The following is a 19,549-nucleotide window of genomic DNA, read 5'->3' on the forward strand; positions in this document are numbered from 1 at the left end:
TCCATTTTTGCCCTTTAAGATAACATTAATGTTTTATAAGTAATAAAGTTGTGTTATATTGATATTCTAATTTCTCTTTTCTAGCTACAATGCAGAAATTGTGGAAGATACTTCCACAAAAAGAACCGTTGTGTTGGAATGATGGCTTTGACAAAAGAAAGGACATTCTTATGTCACGAGTGTAAAAGTGGTGACAGGAAGATTTGAATATTGGTGGATCTCACTGTATTAATGGTTCCATTAAAATGTGAAAGCTGTGAGGCAATCCATTAAAACTAAAGACAATTTAGTAATTATTAATACATGTAATATAATTTGTATATTGTTGATCAATTGATTTAAATTGATAAACAAAAATAAGTATTTTGAGCTTATGCTTATCTTCAAAATGTCAAGGGTTATACACTTCTCAATGTGCTGTTAGCGATCAATCATTGGCTGATAATTTGAGATGATTATGTAAAGTAGGGCGTTACAAAAACAAGTGTTGTGACTATTGCCCAAAACTTCTTGACTGAGTACATCAGGGCCTAGCACTTAATTTTATCATAATAATAAGTAACAAATTTTGGATGTAGATGTCACATCATACTTAACATTTTAAGTGCTTACATCAAAATGAAAAATAAAATTATATCATGGCTAATATTCTATGTATTCCATTTGTTATTTGTTCATTTATTGGATAAATCTAGAAGAATTTTCCCCAATTTAACAGAAGATTGCCTAAGGGATAAAGAAAATTGATGTAATAGACTGACCTAGGGGATACCGTAGACTGACCTAGGGGATCCCGTAGACCGACCTAGGGGATCCTGTAGACTGACCTAGGGGATCTGGTAGACTGACCTAGGGGATCCAGTAGACTGACCTAGGGGATCCAGTAGACTGACCTAGGGGATCCAGTAGACTGACCTAGGGGATCTGGTAGACTGACCTAGGGGATCCAGTAGGCTGACCTAGGGGATCGGGTAGACTGACCTAGGGGATCCAGTAGACCAACCTAGGGGATCTGGTAGACTGACCTAGGGGATCTGGTAGACTGACCTAAGGGATCCAGTAGACCGACCTAGGGGATCAGTTAGATCGACCGAGGGGATCCAGTAGACTGACCTAGGGGATCCAGTAGACTGACCTAGGGGATCTGGTAGACCGACCTAGGGGATCCAGTAGAATGACCTAGGGGATCTGGTAGACTGACCTAGGGGATCTGGTAGACTGACCTATTGGATCCAGTAGACTGACCTAGGGGATCTGGTAGACCGACCTAGGGGATCCAGTAGAATGACCTAGGGGATCTGGTAGACTGACCTAGGGGATCCGGTAGACTGACCTAGAGGATCTGTTAGACTAACCTAGGGGATCCGGTAGACTGACCTAGGGGTTCTGGTAGACTGACCTAGAGGATCTGTTAGACTGACCTAGGGGTTCTGGTAGACTGACCTAGAGGATCTGTTAGACTAACCTAGGGGATCCGGTAGACTGCCTAGGGGACCCTCCAGACTGACCTTAGAGTGAACTATATGTATATACATTTCTCAGTTAATCAATGCACATTTTGGTAGGTAGATTGGTATATAAAAACTAATGTGACTGAGAAATGTTAATAGCACAGGGTATATGAATGTTTCAATGAAGGGACTTTCTAGGATGGGGTCAATTGGATCCAGAATATATTTTATGAACTTGTACTCTTAAAATTCCATACTTTTAAAATTTCATAAAATTCATAATACAATTAATTTTGGTCTGTGATAACAAGTACATATTGTAAATTTAAGCTGTTTCATACGTTTAAGTTTAAAAAAAAGTTAAATCAAGTAAAAATCACTCATTCAAATATTGTATATGTTCTTATAATATAGTATACCAGGGCACACTAATCATGTATTTATGTGAAATTAATACTCTCTGTGAACAACAATGCTGTACAGTCATTCAATACTTTTTTTTGATATTTTCAGTGTACTTATACCCATCCATATTAAGAAGCCAAAGAATTTTCAAGTAATTTTTAGCTTCCCTGAGAAATAAAAGCTAATTATGTTCACCTTTTAGAAAACTTTTAGTGTTTTTGAGATCTTGAATTTTTGAGTATGATTTAATTAAAAGGATAATCATATTATAATATATATATATATATACATACATTTCAATCCATTAAAAAGAGAGTTATGGGGTATTCACAAAATAATGTACATATATTTGTTTGGTTACTTTCATATAAACTACACATATAACTCTACTGTATCCAGGTAACGTTTGTAAAAGAAAAATCACATTTGTAAGCCTATAGAAACACTCAGTCTTAGAACAGCGAAAGATCGGGTTTGATATCGTAATTAATGGTAATGTTAAAAATGAATTTAAATCTTGGACTCACAGGTCCATAAAAGTACCGTTTAAACTCTGTAAATTTAAAATCAATCTAGTATCAATTTGCGACGTGTTCTCTTTGTACTTATAAACATGAATAAAGTGAAAATTATCACAAACTTTAGTTGAAACCATTTACATTGTCAAAGAGTAACAGGGAAAAAGCTTTCACTTTCAATTCTAAAAATAGAGTTTCTTTTTAACCTCTCTCATGAATATTCATGAGTGATGACGTAGGGCGGTCTGCCGGATTCCATCGACCACTTACCACTTAATAGACCCTTTTCACACAGTATGTTGTGTTACCTCCCCTTGGTAGAACTCTTTTGGGTTTCAATCGAAATCTAAATTATTAGGGCATTCCTAATAGCTATGTTGAATTCCAAAATGTTGATCATACACTGTATTTGTTTGCTCATCTGAGAAAATAAAAACTTTCGAATTTTAATTGGTGTTTTTGGTCATTCATGCACCTCACTTTGAAAACAATATTAAGGTTAAGAGTACCTAAAGCTAGAAATGTACTAAAAGATATGGGTATAATTATGTAATTATCTTATTGGTGCCCACAACACGTTTTGAATTTTTGTCATTGTAAAATTTTAAAATTACAAGATTATTTTAAGAAATTATGGTAATATTAATCAATAATATAAATCACTGTGCATTATAATTTAACAATATACAAAACTTACTTTGGAAAATTTAATGTAACAGGTAATTAAAATGTTGTTTTACATAAAAAAAAGTTATCGTATTAGTGTTGACATGAAAAACTCTTTTCTCGTTTTAATAAACATATGTAGTTTAACAATTCAAAATATAACACATTATATTAATTGTATATAATATTAAAAAAATTATTTTCACTATAGTTTGTCATTACAAGGGGCCTCGGTACAACACATGAAGTCATGAATCACCGAAATTTATCTTCAACAAGTCTTTTGATAACCTCCTGATTATTAAAGCCCTCCGTAGTAATTTTGACAATGAACAGAATATGTTTACTATTCAAACCATGAACAGTTGTCTTAACTATTTAACCACTCGGGGGTGTTTATTTAGAAATAACTTCATTTAACTAAATTAACTGCTTCGAAAGTTGTTTTGTAATGATTATAAAGATCCATGTTGGTATTTCTAGTAAAGGTCTCTATTTTCCCCTTTGATTCTCAATCTTCTTCCAGTCGGTAAGAAAAGTTCATCCCCGCTTAATTTACCCTCCGTGTCTGTCCACGATTTACCTTTAGCCACAGGTCAAAACTTAAACTGTCAATATAATATTATCACCGACATAGGCGGTTTCTAACCGGGATTTCAAAGCAATAGAACGGACACAAGCATATTATTATTTCCGGTAATACTTTCTTGATAATACCGCAATATATTTTTCAGGTCGGGAACTTTCAATTTACGCATATACTTTCGATATCGGTGTCACGAAGTTGCAATTCAACCCCAGCCTCAGCGTCAACAGTTTTGCCGTCGTTAATGTCAACACCAGTCGCCTCGTTTTCGAATCGGAACTCTCCTGTACTCTCGTTTAGAAAGGCGGTGGGAAACTAGCGTATTGGTATATATATGAAACCAAAGATATACATGTACGTTGACAACTCTGAAATTATAATATATATATATATATATAAATTATGTAATTTAATGCAGAAAATATTCTGAAATTTTCAGAAGATGAAAGATGGAAGCATGGAAGATATTAATCTATATATCTTAAATCATGTTTACTTATATATAATGAGCACTAAAAGATTTCAACTATTATGATTATGTTGCTCATCATTATTTTTCATGTCTTCCCTTTATGAAATTGTGTGTAAGTGAGTGTGAAAGGTGTGCTGTTTAGACTATGTATAATTATTATACCTATCTGTAACCGGTCTATGGAAAAGACTTATAAATTACATTATGATCTGTGTTTTCATAAATAAATAGGCCAGTGTTTCATAGTGAGTCAGATATTGTGTTGTTCATTTTGTAAGTGTAAGAGTTACTTCCCTTGGGAGTGACTCGGAAATCGTGATGGACAAAATCATCGTTTTTCATACAAAATACACATTTTTATTTAATGACACTTTTACATATCATGTATAATACATATACAACGATAAAAAAAACATTGATTTTGCAGAAATAACACTTTGATTGTTCTATGGCGTGAATATACACGTATGGCGTATTTTAGTGTAAAGTGCTCTCACCTGGCCGCGCAAACAAGATCGATTTTCTTACAAAGTACACATTTTTTTTCAATGGAACGTCATCAGAACCTGTAAAAGGGACATACCAACGCAAAAAAATAATTTACTGCAATGCCAAACAAAACTATCCCTTGAAAAATGTAAACCTGACTTATCACTAACACATCTATTATGAAACCATCTGTTACAGCCAGCGTCACAAGTAACCATATCGTCATATACGTTAGAAAGATGACATCCCTCGGATTCACAATCCATAAAAATATCAAAGGATAAAGTTTGAGAGTTCTTCTTTTTCCTATATTTACTTATTTTTTTCCTTGGAAATTTTGAAAATCTACCATTTGAAATGCATTCAACTAGATGACGTCTCATACAATCAGTATCGAATTCTAAATCCTCATTCCCGTTGAACCCATTAAAGCAAAATTCTACTAGGTTAGCAATAGCGAAAATTCCACAGTCAACCCCATTTGTCTGCTGATGTACGTTAGGTAAAATCGTTTTCCAAATTTTCCTATTTTCCCCATATGTTGATGATACCTGCATTTCTAAAGAAGCTGACAAATGACCCTTATGCTTAGTATTACCTATCAAACTATCAAGTATATATACTTCGCTACCATCTACCTCTTTTACTGATACTTCAACAATATTATTTGTAATACCTGTATACTTGTTTCCTATACCAAGCTCGCTAGTACCCACCAACCTGCATATTTCACTATATCTCTCTTAACACTAGAATGAAAATAATCTACAAAAGGTTCGCTCCATTTCTCAGATACTTTATCTAACAACAACAAAAACTCACTTTCACTATCACATCTCAAAAGCTGTAGACCGTCCTCCATATAAATAGAAATGTCAGAACTACCCCTAGGCTGGTTCAGTCAAAATCTAATGTCTCTTCGTACATGGTTCCAACAAAAAACTAATTTGATATTTGGAAAAACGTTGTCGTATAATTTGGGGGGTGTTATGGTTATACACAGTAGAACAAGTGTTGTAGGATGCCATGTCGTTTATTTTTCTTATCAAGCATATCCGTGACCCGGATCATTACATAATAATAAACAAAGGATACTGATGCGGATGCAACATTATCCGGAATTGCCGATTGGCTTACCTCCCTTATCACAACATCACCCAACACATTGCATACATATAACAACGTCTTCTATGGCATTTTTTATAGTGGTATCGGGTGCTGGCGTGGTAGTATCGAATGCTGGCGTGGTAGTATCGGGTGCTGGCGTGGTAGTATCAGGTGATGGCGTGGTAGTATCGGATGCTGGCGTGGTAGTATCGGGTGATGGCGTGGTGGTATCGGGTGATGGCGTGGTAGTATCGGGTGATTGCGTGGTAGTATCGGGTGCTGGCATGGTAGTATCGGGTGATGGCGTGGTGGTATCAGGTGATGGCGTGGTAGTATCGAATGCTGGCGTGGTAGTATCGGGTGATGGCGTGGTAGTATCGGACGCTGGCGTGGTAGTATCGGGTGATGGCGTGGTGGTATCGGGTGATGGCGTGGTAGTATCGGGTGCTGGCGTGGTAGTATCGGGTGATGGCGTGGTGGTATCGGATGCTGGCGTGGTAGTATCGGGTGATGGCGTGGTGGTATCGGATGCTGGCGTGGTAGTATCGGGTGATGGCTTGGTAGTATCGGGTGATGGCGTGGTGGTATCGGATGATGGCGTGGTATTATCGGATGCTAGCGTGGTAGTATCGGGTGATGGCGTAGTAGTATCAGGTGATGGCGTGGTAGTATCGGATGCTGGCGTGGTAGTATCAGGTGATGGCGTGGTAGTATCGGGTGATGGCGTGGTAGTATCAGGTGATGGCGTGGTAGTATCGGATGCTGGCGTGGTAGTATCAGGTGATGGCGTGGTAGTATCGGGTGATGGCGTGGTAGTATCGGGTGATGGCGTGGTAGTATCGGATGCTGGCGTGGTAGTATCGGATGCTGGCGTGGTATTATCGGGTGATGGCGTGGTAGTATCGGGTGATGGCGTGGTAGTATCGGGTGCTGGCGTGGTAGTATCGGATGCTGGCGTGGTAGTATCGGGTGATGGCGTGGTATTATCGGATGCTAGCGTAGTAGTATCGGGTGATGGCGTGGTAGTATCAGGTGATGGCGTGGTAGTATCGGATGCTGGCGTGGTAGTATCGGGTGATGGCGTGGTGGTATCGGGTGATGGCGTGGTAGTATCGGGTGCTGGCGTGGTAGTATCGGGTGATGGCGTGGTATTATCGGATGCTGGCGTGGTAGTGTCGGGTGATGGCGTGGTAGTATCAGGTGATGGCGTGGTATTATCGGATGATGGCGTGGTAGTATCGGGTGCTGGCGTAGTGATATCGGGTGATGGCGTGGTAGTAAAGGATGCTGGCGTGGTAGTATCGGATGCTGGCGTAGTGGTATCGGGTGATGGCATGGTAGTAAAGGGTGCTGGCGTGGTAGTATCGGGTGATGGCGTGGTGGTATCGGGTGATGGCGTGGTAGTATCGGGTGCTGGCGTGGTAGTATCGGGTGCTGGCGTGGTAGTATCGGGTGCTGGCGTCTGTGATGGAGTTGTGGTACGGGATGGTAATTCTGGCCAAAATTCAGGATCATCGTCAGGAATGTAAGTGGGTTCTACAGGAGGAATTGCTGTTGGTGGCACGGAAATCAATAGTCGGCGACACTTTCCAAAACCTCTCGCACAGGTGCTGAAACCGCTGCAGGACGATGGGGACTGGATCACGGCCAAGATTGTTAGCACCACAGTGGATGTACTTAGGTACTAACCCCTTAATCTCAGCCCACATCTCTTCAACTCGATAGCCGCTTCGGGAGATGACAAAGATGGCATCACTAGGACGCAAGTACTTGTGAAAATACTTGGCCTGTGAATGACCAACTATAAGGGTTGCCATAATGCGTATTTTTCGTGAGCGTATATGTATATTCTTGGTATTTTCAATATGAAAATATTGTGACAGAGGACTGAATTCTTCTTTCTGTGGCGGTTTGGGCGGGCCCATATTCGCCAATCGCTTGTCGTTGGAATTTACAGTTGTCCCACGTTTCATGTGTTAATGTCGTGGGAGGGCGACCGAAAGGGGCCAAGAAAGCTTACCAGGAATATATATAAAAAAAATTTTTATCAGAGAGTATATAAGTTTGTTAGAAAAAAAGAGAAAAAGAAAAAAGGAGTTAACTGTTCAAAGTGTAATTATTGTATATGTTTATGTACTTAAGGGGAGATATTTATTGGTTTGTTATGTGCCCCGGGTCTAGTACAGCCGGTTACACCCGACAGTCGAGGACGTCACTGCTTCCGTTAGGTACAGTACCTAGTCCTTTTGCCGGGCTTGGCCAGAAGTATAGATGGTCCGGGGGGTCACTATGGTGTATGCGTCTTTACATGTATCCATAGTGTGTAAAAAAAAGATATATTTGTATAAGATTAATAAAACAAAAGAATTTCTAAGTTTGCTGATACGGAGGAGGATTAAGATTTACTCTGTCGAAGATAATGTTTCATACTTATTATAAGTAAAATATGAGGAGAACCAACCAGCTTTTTATTTGATTACGTATGCTTCTACGTATATTAGGTAAATTTGATAAAAAGATAAAATTAAAAAGGATTAACAAATAAGAATGAGGTTACCAATTCTATATGAGAAAGGTTAAAATATACGTTAATTGTATTTATTCCAACAAGTTATTCTGCCACAATAACTGTTGTCTTTATTATTTCTTACAGTTCTAAAAGGAAAAAGAAAAAAAATTCTGCATTAAAGATTGCCAGGCGGCTATAGCCCTTTAGTATCCTGGCCGGTATAATATATGGGTGGTCTCCCCTGATCCACTCTCGTTCGGTGGGGGGTAACCCTTTCAGACATATTGTAAATCAAAAGATTATCAAGATTTAAAAACATTTGGTAACTTCAAAACAAAAAAAAAGTACTATGTAAAAAATTAAATTATTTGATGAATCAAGATTTATATCACCAGGGATTTTAGATCAGATTTATGATAGATGCCAGAGAAACTGTTGAGAAAAAAGGTCGGAATTTTCCGTTAGATTTACCTCCCTTGGTCCACTACTGCTTTTAGTGGAGAGAGGGCTTGGTATTTGGTATAGTACCAGTGATCATATGTTATTATCGAATAACACTTAGGTATTTGGAATAAAAAGCAAAAATAGTTTACATACTAATTCAAGGATTTGTTAGTGGTTCGTTTTTCGAAAAAGAATCCTCGAACGGTTGAATTATCAACGGCTTTCGTAGGGAAAACTGATGATGTACATACGTGTGTTAATAAACTATAAAGCCCCGTAAAAGAAAAAAGAAATTCTTTAACACCAAGTTACCGCCTCTCCATACAAGAGTGTGATTCAAGTAATTATTGGCTTAAATATACAGTAGGTTATGGTAATGTGTGTTTTCCTTTATTGGAACTGAAATAATGTATACGTGTGTATAAACTTCGTGTACCGTATTCGGTCACTGTAAATTCGGTCACTGGGCCATACAGCTGTAGGATTACACAACTCCATTCTACTTTCTAGCTAACCAGTAGTTGGAGTAAGTGTTAACAACCACGGTGTATATTGATGATGTATAAGTCAAAAACTGCGGTTGGGGATACCCCTACCAGGCAAGCTTAAGACTTAACTCAATTGATATATGAATATCTACATCGTTAGGTGTTGTCCCCACACTGTTGATATTTATTTTAAACTTTATTATATTTGAGGAGTACATGTTTATCACACTCTTGTCGGTCTGACCTTAGCTAACCATCAGCAGCGGTACTTAGTGTGGTGGTGCAACTATTTGACCCTATACTATTTAAAAATCCTACTGAAAGGTTTATATAGTTATTCCTAATAGAAGAAAAATCCTAACACTGAAAAAGAAAAATCCTCCCTATTTATTTCCGGGCGTTATGTAATATAGTTTATAGAAATGTACATGCATCAATGACGCAGCAAAGATCATGGACTCCCCCCTTATTTATATATGCTTATTTATGTCAGAAGAGGATAGGGGCTTGGGGTCGTGGACTAATGAGGTATGCCGTGCAATACGTCATGCCACTAATGGTCCGTCCCCTAATCCTAACACTAGTTTAATAGACCTATTCTATTTTCTAATGAGGAAGTATATTTACCCCGGTGGGTACTGTTATTGTGATGAAATATTTCAATTACTACGTGTAATTGCTTGATATATTGATATATTTAAAAGGTGCCTTATCATAAGGTCACTGATAGTAGAAACGACAGGCCCCCGTGTTGGTACCCGCCGTCTCTACTAAGTGTATTTAAAAGGTACGTGCCAAACACATCGTCATTATATTCCCGCAAGGAGTTAAATATGAGTACATATATATATATTTAGAGTAATAGAGAGCCCCTGTCATTCCAGTAGATGAGATGTATCGTAGTACTGCAATGGAGACATCTGAAAACAACTGAAACAATTTTATTGGATTGATATTATCCGGGTGCAGGTCTGCATCTCGGTATAGCCTCTGTGTCTGTAGGTAGAAACGATCACATTTTAAAAGATAGTGTTCTACTGTCTCTGGGACATGTCGCACATAGGTCATCTACATGTATGTTCATTTTATATAAATAATCATTTAGACAGCATTTTCCCAATCGCAGGCGAGTGTATGTTTTAACCAATTGTTTGTTTGCGGATGGGATTTTTTTATATTTTTTTTTCAGGACTGGTAAATCAAGTTTCATTAATTTTGCTGTACCTGGCTGTTTACACTGGTCCTGCTACAAATCAAAACGCCGTGCCTGCAAAAAAGACTTTGATTCTCCCTTATCTAATGGTGTTACAATATCTATATTTTCTATAGTAAGGGCAGCCTTGGCTTCCATATCTGCCATGTCGTTGCCTAGGATACCGAAATGACTAGGAATCCAGACTAACTGGACAGTCTTAATTACAGATAAAAGATTTAAAATCTGAAAAACAATAGGGTTTTTGATGTTATATACTGGTGTTTGTAATGCCTGCAGAGAGCTGAGAGAATCTGTAAATATAATATAGGTATTCGTTTCTATAGTGTTTATAAATTGCAGTGTTATTAGTATGGCTATAAGCTCTGCAGTCATAATTGAAATATTATTACTGAGGCGGAAGTTATTTCTAATGTCCTTTTCTGGAATAACAAAGGCACATCCACATATTTGCGAATTCGGGTCCTTAGACCCATCCGTATATATATGTACTCCTGGAAAAGATTGTATAAACTTATTTGCCGGACCTAAGGCCTCGGATGGTGACATGCTTTTGTTAATGGTGCGATGCAGTGTGGTGTTTAGTTCCGGTTTGTCCAAGGTCCACAGTGGGATTGGACTAAACTCGGATATATGACTTTTAATTTTACTCATCTGAAATGAAATTTGTACATTTTTCATACAGGTATAATATGATTTGTAGGATGAAGGCATTTTGCTTTGATTAAATAAAAATATTGCATCTTCATTCAAACTTTGTATTGTAGGGTGTGGGGTGGTAATTCCCTCGATTTTCAGCTGATACTTGCTAATTAAGTAGTTTCTATTTAATTGATAGGGCGGGTCCCCGGCTTCCGCCTGTAGGCTCGCTAGGGAAGTTCCCTTCATAGCTTGCAAACAAAACATCAGACATTTATATTGCAGTATATCTCATCGTTCAAGTTGTATGTTGCTGGCGGAGTTATATGCCTCAGCGCCGTAATCGACTATACTTCTAATTATAAGTTTTGTATAGGGTTAGTAATGTATAACGGTCACAGCCCCAACTGGTTCCGCTTAGGTGCTTAATTAGATTTAACCTTTGCTCGCATCTCTCTATTATGTAATCTATATGTGCCTTCCATGTTAGGGTGTTAATACAAACCTAAAAACTTGGCTACCTTCTTAATTTCTATCACTGTTTCACCCATTTTAATTTCAGTTAGTAGTGACTTATACCTGGTGGTTACTTGTTTCCGAAATAATACTGCAATAGTTTTTGTTTTTGAAATTTTAAAACCCCATGTGTCACACCAGTGTAAAATATTGGTCATGTCTTTAGACAAGGCATTACTTAAAATTTTTGCATTTCTGGATGTTTCCCAGATGGCGCTGTCATCTGCGAACTGTGATATATTTTTACTATTAGATATACAACTTGAAATGTCATTTATGCATATACAAAAAAAAAATGTATTAAAAAGTGTTGAGCTGATTACTGAGCCCTGGGGGGTACCGTTCTCGATCGGGTATTTATCCGAGTACGTCTCCCCTATACGTACTTGGATTGTCCTGTTCTGTAAAAAATCTTTTATAAAACCATACATATTACCATTTATACCCATATTTTTCATTTTATATAATAATCCCTCCTTCCTCATCATGTCAAACGCTTTTTCAAAATCTATACAAAAAAAAACAGCTAATAGACTGTCTTTATTAACATTTGACTTCTGTATTTCATTTTCTAACTTAACTAGTTGGTCGATTGTACTTCGATTCGTACGGAAGCCACACTGATTTACTGTTATCAAGTTATTACTTTCTAAAAACCACTTTAATGTGTTGTTAACCATTTTCTCCATGACCTTACATAATGTACAGGTTAGTGATATCGGTCTATAGGAGAGTGGTAGGTTGGGATTTTTCTCTGGTTTAAAAATTGGAATTACTATGGAATGTTTCCATTTGTCTGGTATCTTCTGTGTTTTCCAGACCATATTAATAAACTCTAATACGACTGTTTGTGCAGTTACACTCAGTTTTTTATACATGTTATACGTTATTTGGTCATCCCCAGGACTCGTGTCTTTCGTTTGCGCAAGCGCGTCTATAAATTCCTGTAAAGTAAATGTGTTGTTTATTGGGTGGTTGCTATGCTCCACTGTGTTTATATACGTTGAGTGTGTTTCTTCAAATTGTTTCTTATGTGTTATGAAGGCAGGTTTGTAATTACTACTGTGACTCACAGAAGAAAAGGAGGCCGCAAATAGATTATATTTATCCTTGTTTTCTGTTGTGTATGTATTTGTTTCAGGGTTAATAAATGCAGGTATTTCAGTGCACGTGTGTGTTTTTTTCATGTTTTTGACTGCTTTCCATACCTTAGCCATGGAAGTGTCTGTATTTATGTTTGTGCAGTATTCTTGCCAGTGTTGTTCTTTTGCTGTTTTTATTACCTGTTTGCTGGCCTCTCGTTTCTCTCCGTAATCCTGCAAATCATTAAAATTAAAACTTCTTCTAGCTTTATTATAAGCTTTGTGTTTGGCACGTACTGCCCGTTCACGGTCACCGTTCCACCAAGGTATTGCGGAAAACTTATATTGTTTTTTCCGCTTTGTGGGTACATACTTATTTGTTATTTTTACTATGGCACTTATCAATTTATCATGGCTCACTTCTATATTTCCGTCTAAGAGTGCGGGAGTAATTTCCCTTCTACTACATTCAGTGTAACCATCCCAATCGGCTTTTTAAAAATTCCAGCTTCCTTTATTGTTAGCTGTATGTGTAACAGGTGTACATCTATAATGTATAATAATGGGGAAGTGATCGCTGTCAAAATTGTTATCATGTACTCTCCAATTACACTTTCCGGACAGGTCCGGTGTGGTCAATGTTAGATCTAACACTGACATTTCTAGTGTGGTTGAATTCACTCTTGTTCCTGAACCATCATTTAGTAATATCAAGTCATTGTCTTAAATATACTTGTACAATGCTTTACCCTTTTCGTTAATTCTATTACCTCCCCAAAGGGTATGATGGCTATTAAAGTCGCCACACATTATATACGGGGTACTTATAAATTGTGTTAAATAGGTATAGTCCTCACACCGATTGGTGACAGTTGTGTTATATATATTAATTACACTTATTGATCTGTCTTGTAGTTTTATTACGACTCTGACAACCTCCATATTTGGACTTGTTATATCTAGTTCATGGTATAGGAGGCTATCCCGTACATATATACCAACGCCTCCTCGTCTCTGTTGATTTGGACGATTTTTAAGTATAGGTGGATAAAAACCTGGTATATCAAAATGTGTATTGTCATCTAGCCAAGTTTCTTGTAGACATATAATATTTATTTCTGGTCTACTTTCCATATATTTCAATAATTCTGTACCATTAGCAAGTATGCTCCGGGCATTCCATTGTAGGATGTCGATACCATTGGTGGTTTTTGTGTTCATTTATATTTGTGACATATCAACGGGAATAGTTGAAGGATCAACTTTGACACCAAATAGGGTGTCAAGCTGACCAAGGATGTACAATAGCTGGCCATGTTTCTCCAGACTGGTATTTGTTGTATACTGATATAGCTAGTGTAATTAGCTTTTGTACAGGAATATTTACCTGTAATTAGCTTTTGTACAGGAATATTTACCGTTGGTTCCTGTGAACCTTGTGGGGGTTGTACGGATGGACGGACGGACGGACGGACGGGTGTCTTGGACATTGGAGTCCGCTATATCATTTGTACGCACGTCTTTTTCAGTCGGAGCGTCTCCGGTTACGACCTGTGCAAAGGATTTTTTAACCGCTTCGCGCCGGGTACATTTTTCTTTTGTTTGAATTTTTATAATTTCAATTGCCTTTTTTTTCTGGCTGGGCATCCCCCGTATGCCGCATTGTGAAGCCTTGGCTAGCGAAGATGCACTTTGTCGTTAAAAGTCAACTTTACTGTTGTACTGCTATCTGCAGTGTCATACGCTCTACCTTTCATGCGTACGGCTTTTGTAACCCCATTTTCTTTTAGAGTGTTTACTATATCAGCCTCGGACAGGTCGGGCGTAACACCGTGTATAACTCCATCAGTTCTGTTTATGGAGACTGGTTCCTTTATGGTAACTACAAACTCACCTAATTTACTGCACTTTAGGAAGTTTTTCTTCTGCTGGGAGTCTAAGCAGGTTACTCTTTTCCTTTTATATTCAGGTCTAGAACTGCCGAAACTGACTTTTATATCGGTGTCATCTTCATCACTGGAGTTATCAAGAATGTTGACATGCTCTTCTTCCATGATGTAGCTGCATACAAAATACTGCGCTCAAACAAAGCGTTAACAAAACGAACGAAACGATACGACGACGAACAACGGACGGACAACGGACGAGGGCACAAACAACAAACGACAAACAATAGGAAAGACGACGGACGACGGACGGACGTCGGCTCAATTTAAGGATATAATTAAGATATTCGCAGTGATATCTCGACAAATCAATGTTAAAGAACGTCGGTTTGGCCAAACTGGCTCTATACCGGCGCCCTCCCAAACACCGATATGATTACTACCACACCGTACTGACCACTGGTCAGCAAAACGAGGTAGTAATTGTGACAGAGGAGGAGGCAATACTTCAATATATACTTGAGGTGATTGGTATTTTGGCTGAATTGCAGTCATTTCATTGGTTGGATGAATTTAATCGATTTTTTTCCAACATGTGATAACTAATCAAAATTATCGGATAACCACACTGATCAGCTGTTCAGTATCTGACTCTCTAAACAAACAATTAGTAATAATAAGTCTATTGTTCTTTTTCTTACCAGGTAACAGCGCCTGGTGGCGTTAGGTGTGTTTGGATAACCTCACAATCAATAATTAAGGTTATACAAACAACTGAACACAAATCTAATGAATTTAATGAGTACATAATTTATAATTGTGAATTAAATACAGTTCAGCAAATTAAATCAATGTCGTACTATATTCAACTGCATGATCATTTTGTATACTTCAATCAAAGATTGATATGCTTGTATTTGTATAGATACCATGCAGTTTGCACTTGGTGCATAACTATTCATAAATATTCGTATTATACACAATATTAAGTGTTTTTTTTTACTTTTTCACTTTTGTAATTTTCGCGGAATCTTTCACTAACATCATTAAAAATCGTCCGATCTAATTGATTACTAATGTATCTAGAATAAAAGTCATGTATAATATCTGGTATTAAACAATACACGCTACTCATAAACCAGTAGACTTAGCACGGGGCGGTGGATCGGGAGTAGTCTGCCCTTGGTACGGGACCGGGCGTAAACAAAAACCCCTGTGATCATCGCCGCGATCTAAAAAAAGGCAAGATTTGAAATGAATTAAGTATTATTTGTAATCAAAACTTATATTTGGGATCAGAGAGACTAGGGTTAGCTTACTGTATGGAATGGAAAAATATCATCAAAAGTCAATCTTTTATTTACTATAAACCGCCAACACCGTAATTGTTCAAGCCCGCGTGAGTCGGTACACGACCAGTGCGCTGTCGGCTGCCCGGGCTCAGCGCCCCCGGCGCAGCGGCATCACACCCCCTAGTCACAACACTCTGAAAAATGTAAATCGACATTACGAGAGTTTAGGTATTTTACTTCCCCACTTAATTTTAAATGTCATATTTTAAAATAATAAAACATGAATTTGAAAAAATATATGCAACATCAAAGAGGAGTTTTGTTTTTCTTGAAAGTTTAATCTGGATGGGGAATTAATGGAAAACATATTAATCTAATTTAACGACCTCATTACCGCTTAACCAAAGTGTTTATTTTCTGTTTGTTGTCTCCACCTATCACGTGACGCAAGACAAAGGGAGTGGAGGCGCCGGCGGGTGTATACGCTGTGGGGTCTCTCCGGGGGTCTGTTAGGACAACCTTAGTCTACGCTACGCCGGTGCGTGGCCCCTGCCCTGAAGTTAGGTAATCCGGTAGGAGGTATCGCGGCGGATCCGCGTTTTGACAAGCCCAGGCCCAATCACATCTACACCAACTGTATCTTTGCGTCGCACTCTCGACGTGGGAGTCGTCCTAGCGGGGGCGTCTGTTGTAGCGGCGTTACCCGCAGACGCCTCCCAGTGACTTGAGGCCGCCCTGGTCTCGTCCTCGGTGAGACTAAACCAGCCAAGGATGCCGGGACTCGTCAGGGAGCGTCGGGGCCCGGGTGACTACCCCCTGTTAGGGAAGCCAACCGGGGTTTGCGGTTTCGTCAGCATAGGGCGGCGCTTCTGTTTTTTTACGCTCTGGTTTTATTTCTGGTCCTGTTTTTTGCATTGTTTTCTATACTTCCGTGGGCGCGTGCTAGTCACCCCTCGGGTGCAATGGTAACTAGGTCAGCACCCCCTTTTCTCTCCGTTGCCTTATTTTCCATTCTGTCCTGTGTATGTGGATGCTCGTAATTCAGGTTCTCCGTCGGACATGCCCGTAAGGTTAAGGAGCGCCCACTTTTTCCTTTGTCCGTTACATTATTTTAGCGCAAGCCTATCCGATCCTGTACATTGCGCTCTCTTCTTCGGTTCTCTTTTCTTAGCGTGTCGCAGGTCGTCCCCCCTCTCGGCCGTGCTACGTGGATTCCTTGGCCTGACACTCCCCCTCTCCATCTCTTTTTTGGTGTTTTTTTTTTGGTTTTTTGTTTTTTTTTTTTTTTTGTTTTGCTATCCCCTCGCATCCCCTGCCGCCTTGTGATGAGGTTTTTCATTTTCCCTCGCCCTTCACTTCCTTATTTTGTTCTCTGTCGCTGTTGGTGTTTCGCTTGGACGAATTGTTGTTGTTACAAACGCCTCATCCTTTCTTGGAGGTTGTTTTAACGTTTCTTTCAGCCAATCGCGCGGACGCCAGGAAGCTCACCGCCTTCTATTCACCCCGGGATCCTACATCTCACTATCGACTCCTTCTTATCTCTGGTTCACTGCTCCCTCCTGCCCCTCGGCCCCTTCTAATACTCAGCCTGGGGTCGGGGGTTCCCGGCCGGCCCCTCCGCGACCAGCGGCGCCCGTCCCCGACGGTTTACGCGGGCACCGTGTGCCCCGGCGACCTGGGCGCCCCCAGCCGGTGGCGCGCAGCAGCCACACGGGCTGGACCGCGTCAACCCCTCTGCGAGCCATCGGCCCCGCGGGGTTTCCACGGGCGTCGCACGGCCCCCTTCGCGTGTGCGAGCGCGGGCCGCGTTCAACGACCGCGGCCGCCACCGGCCCGAGAGGCCGGCAGCGCGCGGCCTCCTCACAACGTGCGCGCGGGCAGGGCGAACCGGCAAGAGCCCAGAAGCCACCAGGGCGAGCGCGAGCCGCCCCGCGCAAAAAAGGGAGAGGGCCTTACGATGTGGGGGGCAAAGGGGGAGCCCGGGGGGGGAATGAGAAAGGGGGGACAGAACACAACGCCCGGCGAAGGGGAACAAAGAAGAACAAGGGGACCAAGGGAAAGAAAAGAGAAAGCAGCGGAGGGGACAGCGAGGGCGAGCCAGGGAAGCGACAGGGAAGGAAAGAACGGAAACGGGCAGCAGAGAGCGATGTGAGGGACGGGAAGCCGCGACGCCTTGAGAGCCTTTGGGTCAGACGAGCTTCTATATCAACTATGATCATTTTGTATCTTCAATCAAGATTGATATGCTGTATTGTATAGATACCATGCATTGCACTTGGTGCTAACTAGTTCATAAATTGGTATTATCACAATTTAATTTTTTTTTTACTTTTCACTTTGTAATTTTCCGCGGACCTCTCACATAACATCTTTAAATCGTCGCATCTATTGATTACTAGTCTAGATAAAGCATGTTATATCTGTATTAACCAATACACGCTACTCATAACCAGTAACTTAGCACGGGCGGTGGATCGGAGTACTGCCCTTGTACGGGACCGGGCGTAAACAAAAACCCCTGTGATCATCGCCGCGATCTAAAAAAAGGCAAGATTTGAAATGAATTAAGTATTATTTGTAATCAAAACTTATATTTGTATCAAGAACTAGGTTTACTTAATGTATGGAATTGAAAATATCATAAAAGTCAATCTTTATTTACGAATAAACAGCCAAAAACCGTAATTTTTCACGGTTGAGTGCGGCGTACACAAAATCACACTCTGAAAAATGTAAATCGACGATTACTAAAGTTGTAGGTATTACTTCCAACTTATTTTAAATGTCATATTTTTAAAATAATAACATGAATTTGAAAAAATATATTGCAACATCAAAGGGAGTTTGTTTTCTTGAAAAGTTTAATCTGGATTGGAATATAAATGGAAAAACATATTATCTATTTAAGACCTCTAACAGCTTAAAAAGTGTTTATTTTCTGTTTGTTGTTACTAGGCCATATTCTTACTTAGTATATCTTATATCCAGCTTTTACACCCAATTCAAATTTCATTACATTATCAGTCCCGCCTCTCCAAATCTCTCTCTCTCTCTCTCTCTCTCTCTCTCTCTCTCTCTCATAAAAAAGCAACATATGAATGAGATTTAAGATCGATGTATTTGGATGATGATGATGATGATGATGATGATGATGAACGGAAGGGAATTTGAATGAATTATTTTATTATGTACATCATAAGTTGCTGATGAAAATGCTTTAAAAATAAAATACAAAAAAAAAATTTAAAAAAAAAACAAAACCCAACTTATATTTGTATCAAGAACTAGGTTTATTTGAAATATGGAATCGAAAATATCATAAAAATAAACGAATAAACAACCAAAAACTGTAAATCGACGATTACTAAAATTGTAGGTATAACTTCCATTTCATTTAAGATGTCAGATTTTTGAAATTTTAATCAGGATTTAAAAGAAAAAATTGAGATTTATTCATCAAGTCGTTGTTGAGAAAAAAAAAAACATATCTGGTACGGGGATCGGGTCCGGGACGGGGTGCGGCGTACACGAAATCACGGGGACCCATAATTTTAGCATAGATTTATAGTGCAATATTTAATCTAGATCTAGTGGCAGAATTTTGTTTTGACACCATTTCCATGTTTGTTTGTGAGGCAGGACACGGGGAGTTATTAGGCTTCAGTAGAAAAATTTTGTGATTTTCCTACAATAAAGTAGGGTGGTTACACTTAAATATAAATATCTTTGTTAAATGCCGGTCATGGGGAACTTTCCAGCTCACTGTATGTTCAACTTGAATAGTTT

The 19,549-nt window shown here is 39.2% G+C and overlaps 1 protein-coding gene across 1 annotated transcript in view; it reads right to left on the reverse strand.

Annotated features, from left to right (window-relative positions):
- LOC117314740 overlaps positions 1–19,549 on the reverse strand; it is a gene marked incomplete in the record, with an annotated part of 896,274 nt that overhangs the window by 79,564 nt on the left and 797,161 nt on the right.

This window comes from Pecten maximus, chromosome 16, assembly GCF_902652985.1.
Source record: "Pecten maximus chromosome 16, xPecMax1.1, whole genome shotgun sequence".
In the NCBI taxonomy this organism is placed as follows: domain Eukaryota; kingdom Metazoa; phylum Mollusca; class Bivalvia; order Pectinida; family Pectinidae; genus Pecten; species Pecten maximus.